The sequence below is a fragment of the Equus przewalskii genome, chromosome 4 (genome assembly GCF_037783145.1).
Source record: "Equus przewalskii isolate Varuska chromosome 4, EquPr2, whole genome shotgun sequence".
NCBI lineage: Eukaryota > Metazoa > Chordata > Mammalia > Perissodactyla > Equidae > Equus > Equus przewalskii.
Window position 1 is genome coordinate 63,931,180 of NC_091834.1, and position 5,460 is coordinate 63,936,639.

The window sequence follows — 5,460 nt, forward strand, 5'->3', positions numbered from 1 at the left end:
AGGTGAAAGATGAATTATCCTCTCCCTCTAACATGGTTTCCTATGTCTCTGCAATATCTCAACTGAAAGAGTGGCACTGTTCAAATCACAATAAACATAGTTTGATCACGTGGAAGAGGAGAAAGAAGAAAACAAAAGAATTGATTTAGTTACTTGTTGTAGGGCTTTGGACCGAATTTGGGTTTGAGCTGGGAGACTCAGAACCCCAAAATGACAATATGCCCACGAACAAAAGGCACACACAGCATTCTCTAGATTTGGCATGGGGGCATGGTGACCAGATTTGGCCAGGCCTGTGGGCCCTGGACACATCAGATATCATAATCCCTCAACTCTGCTCATCATGTTCATTCATTCAATCATTTATTCAGCAATTTAAATCTTTGAACGTCTGTTGTCTCATCTGTGATTTGGAGATAATAATAGAATCAGCACATACTGTGTCTGGCACATAGCAGATACCCAGTGGTAGCTGGATACTTAACCATTTTCCATTTTTATTTTCAGCTGTTTTCCTTTTTCTCTTCTTGCAGCCCTCCTTCCTCTCCTTCTCATCCTCTAAGGAAGATGTCTTGTTACCTTATGGCCAGAGTTTCTTTCCTTTTGAAGCATCACTATACGGTACGTTTTCTCTTTCTCATGTGTAAGCAACCAGGGGGCAACGAGGAAGGTGTGAGGGAGCAATTGTGAGATATGCCTTTGACATGCTTTTGTTAACAAGAATACAAAAGTTTAACTTGACTTAAAAAAAATCGTCTTAGAAACGATGTAAATGCCTAAATCTAACTTGCTCTTAATGAATTTCCTTTATCGGGGAAAGTGTTTTGAAAGAGATTCCCCAAACTGAGAAAAGTTTTAAAATATATGCATTTTAAATCAGATTGACTCCTTGCCAACTTTAGAATGAAGTGGGACACTTCTGTTCTCATTGGGAGTTCTAGTGGACAGTTCTTGTTTCTTGGCTTCTAATATCCAAACCCCCTGACCATCCCACTCGCATTTCAATCTTCCAGTCTTTGAGGGAATACCCTTTAGTGTGTGGGTTGACATGAGAGCAATTCCAAGATGATGCTTCACATTATGGAATCCAGGAGTCCAGATTCTTCTTCTCTACTGCTCATGATCATGTTCAAGGGCCAAGCTTATGACCTAAAAGCCAAGCACACGATCTTAGGGCCAGGCACAAGACCCAAACTCCACCAATCATAAACTATTTCTGAGACTCTGAATATTCAATAAATATCATGATAGAGAAGAAAATATTTCAAAGTCAGTTTCAATGCTGAGCGAGCCAAAGTGTCTGGTATTTAGTGGTCCCAGCCACATGACCCACCACCTGGTCTTTGGTGCCCCTTGGTTCCTGCTGTTGCCCAAATCTAGTCCTTCAGCATCCCTTTGATCTTAAGAGTTCTCCTGATTTCCTTCTAGAAATGTCTCACTTTTGCTTAAGTTAGTAAGACTGGGACTGATATGGCAGTACTGTTTAGGTATTATGTTGATGATAAGAAAAATTTAGGTAGAAAGGTTGATCGTTTTTGTTTCAGATCTCTCTTAAAACACTAGTTCTTAAACCCTCCTGGATTGCATCAACTCTATGATTTGGTTGAAGAAGATCAGGATGTGAGTCAGTGGGAATGTTGGTTAGAGACCTCTAGAAGCCAGAGCCTCCTGTGTCTTCTGTGAAATTCTCAACCTCTAAAGAGATAATGGTTTCAGGCAATGAGTGTGAATCTTTGCATTGGCTTTATTGACCTTTTAATTATTTCATTTTCCTTTTGCTGAATAAGCTCTAAATGGAGCTTATTTAAGTAAATCCTTAAATAAGTGTAAAGTGCCAAGATACTGAAGTTTACGAAATGACCACTCCTCGGGTGATCCAAGCCGGTGCACAGATGGAGGTTATTATGAACGTGCATTTATGTTGTGTGAATCAGTCCATTGCAGAAGAGACAGTAGGAGGAAGAAGTCTCAGCAAAGGGGGAAACAGAGGTCAGCATTTTCTCTTTTAATGGTACTTGGCTATCTCCTATTCCAAGCCTTGTCACCCTTGGATTATGCTGTTTCTGAGATGAAATACAACAATGTGTAACTGAGATGATGATAGGATGGGTCCCAATCACAATTCTTTTGAAGTCTCTTTGGCTGAATAGGTCTGGTTAGAAGGAAAAAGTAGTAATAATCAAGGTGAACGAATGAACCATCATTCCACATGTATAAATTCAGCAGGAAATTATTGAGGCCCTACTCTTGATCAGACACTGTGCCAAACCCAGAGGATATGGAGAGGAATGACAACCTGCTCCTGTCCTCAGGAGCTTGGAATCTCCTGTAACTTGCAAGTGCAAATGAAGCAAATTTGCTCTACACAAACCACTTCAGACCGGAGGTTTACAGAGCTTGAGGTGGGTTTATATAGAAGCAGGAATAGCTGCCCCACTGCAGACCTGCACACCTTTCAACTCTGGTTGCAATTGTTTGTCCATCTCCCATTGATCCCGTGGGTTAGCCCATGAATTTGTGGATAAAAGAGCCAGAAGACAGGAGGAAAACAAAGCAAGAAGATAACTGCAGAGCAGGCTGGAGCCAGCTCTGAAAGGGGAAAAGGAAGAGCAGAATAAATGGCCAGAGATTCCAAAAATCTAATCCATGGGCTAGCGCCATCTTGGTGATATTCTATAACCTATGGCAAAATGAGAAGCAGCAGCATGGTGTAGTATTTTACCACATGTCAATCTAAGGTTGTCAAAGGTCCTCTGTGGGAAAGACTCATTTATTTTAGGAATATCTTCTTCCTAATTTAAAATGTCATCTCTTTTATGACAGCATGTTCTCAATTGACAACTCTATGAGAATCCCTCAGAATATATTACCTTGGTCTGTAAAATATGGAAGTTGGAAACCACTGATTGATGAGAAATTAGAGCACATTTCCTACCACCTGAGTTACTTCTGCTCTTCAAAAGATGGAGGCATTTCTCAGGGTGGAATTAAATGACCCTAGGATCTTTGTGTAGAAAATGAAGAGGAAATGGTACATGGGATTCTGGAACCAAAGCTTCCCTCACAGTCTGCGGGTGGGATATGTTTGGCCCATCAGAGGTTTGAATTTCAGTAGAAGCTGGCCTGAGCGCAAGGGGTCAGACCGGTGTTTACATGACTAAATGGAAGAGTGGGAGAAAGGAATGAGTGAGTCAAGACACATCATTCTGGAGTCAGAATGAATTCCTATCTTCCTCGGCAACATTGTTCACCAACCAGCTACAGGAAAGTCTAGGAAATCATTCCAACAACTGGGAGGGAGGAGAGAAAAGTTGCCTTAACTTTACAAAAAGGAGTTAATGTCAATTCTTCATCAAAAGTAAGACTCCTGAACCTAGAAGCCTCTCCCAATAACACAAGGCTCCAAAACAGTGAGCTTTCACCTCAGGACTTCCTCTTGGGGCGGGCCCTGTGGTCAAGTGGTTAAAAAGTTCTCATGCTCCACTTCGGCGAGACAGGGTTTCACTGGTTCGGATCCTGGGCACGGACATGGCACTACTCATTAAGCCATGCTGAGGCGGCATGCCACATAGCACAACCGGAAGCACTCACAACTAGAATGTACAACTATGTGCTGGGGGGCTTTGGGAGAAGAAGAAGAAGAAAATAAAAGAAAATTGGCAACAGATGTTAGGAAAAAAGAAAGACTTCCTCTTGGGGCCTGCAGAAGTGAACTACACTTTTCTCTGGGCATTGACAAAGGCCCTGAAGAAAAAACCCTGGTCTACCTGAGGGAGTCAGTTTACTGTGCTTCTCTCATTAGAGTGGAGAGGGCTCATTTTGTCCTCTTTCTCTGTATGTCCAACTCAACCGTAGACTAAAAGCATCATATTACTTTTCTCCACAGGAGCAAGCTATTGTTTTGTTAATATTTTAATCAGTGCTGTGAACTGAATTGTGTCATCTGCATGCCCAAATTCAAATGCTGAAGCCCTAACCCTCCAATGTGACCATATTTGGAAATAGGCCCTATAAAAAAGTAATTTCAGTTTTATGAGGTCATAAAAGCAGGCCCCTGATGCAATAGGATTAGTGTCCTTATAAGAAGAGACACCAGAGAGCTCAGTCTCTCTTTCTCTCTCTTCTCTCTCTCTCTGCCATGTGAGGACACAGCAAGAAGGTGGCCATCTACAAGCCGGGAAGAGAGCTCTCACCAGAAACTGAATCAGCTGGAACCTAGATCTTGGACTCCCCAGCCTCCAGCACTGTGAAAAATAAACTTCTGTTGTTTAAGTGACCCAACCTATGGTATTTTGTAATCGTAGCCTTAGTAGACTAATATAAACAGTAATTGTCATGTGAATTGACCTTTATTTCTTAAAAATGAGATGTCTACCCAGAGGAATTGATTGAAGTCTTTTTGGGCACCCCATTGTCATTCAGAAGGAGAAGGGTACTAAAGCATTATTCGCATTTCTACCTCTCTGCTAGGCATGTGCTAATCATTTGATATACACTAAATAGAAAGCTGTGGGTTAGAGGGGTTATGTAACTTGCCCAAGGTCAAGATCTAGTAAGCTGAAGGCCCCAGTGGAACACAGCAGGTTTGCTGGGCTCAGAAGCCAGACTGTCCGTGTTGGCTCTGCCTTCTGCACCACCTGAGCCTGTAGCAGACTGAGTTCTCACCTTCCTCATCTAACATTCCACTGTTGCTGTAGGAATGAAAACCACTTAATAAACTGAAGAAGGTTCTTTTGGAGATTCACCAAGATCCATTGTTTATATGATCCCAATTTTGCAAGGATAAAGAAAGAAAAAAGAAAATATGTAGAGTATATGTTGTATTAAAAAAGCCTGGAAGAGTAGCATCAAATGGTAATAGCAGGTTTTTTCCTGAAAAGTAGAATAATGAGTGATTTTATTTTGGGTTTCTGTTTTTTTGGACACTTTTATTTTATACTTTCAACTTTTGTAATCAGAAAAACAATTTTTTAATAGTGAAAAGCAAGACATGCTGTCCTCCCCTTGTGACATTCGTGTGCTCTGCCACAGCACAGGGGCTCCGGATGGCTCCTCATCTGAAAGCAAAGCCTGGGCACCAAGATCAGGGCTTGGGAGAAGCACAGAAAGAAGCAAATGGCAGGAGCTGACCCCAAACAATCCCATTACAGAGGGTTGGGGGCAGGGGGAGATGCTGACACTGGTTCAGTTCCAAACCTAACTGGGAAAACATGAAAATGGTTACCATCTGGAGCCGTCTGGTGATGAGAGGTGAGAGGTGAGGAGGGGAGGTGGGGAGGCTGTGTCTGCGGCCAGGCCCTATGGCTCTGACTCCAGCACAGGCGTTGCCTTCTCTGGTACCCCTGAGTTTCCTCTGTAGTGAGAGACAGGAGAAAGAACTTCACCTCTCTGTGACCTTCAGATGACCCAGAAACTCAAAGAGAGTGGCCACTGTCAAAGTGACATTTAGAAATAATGGAG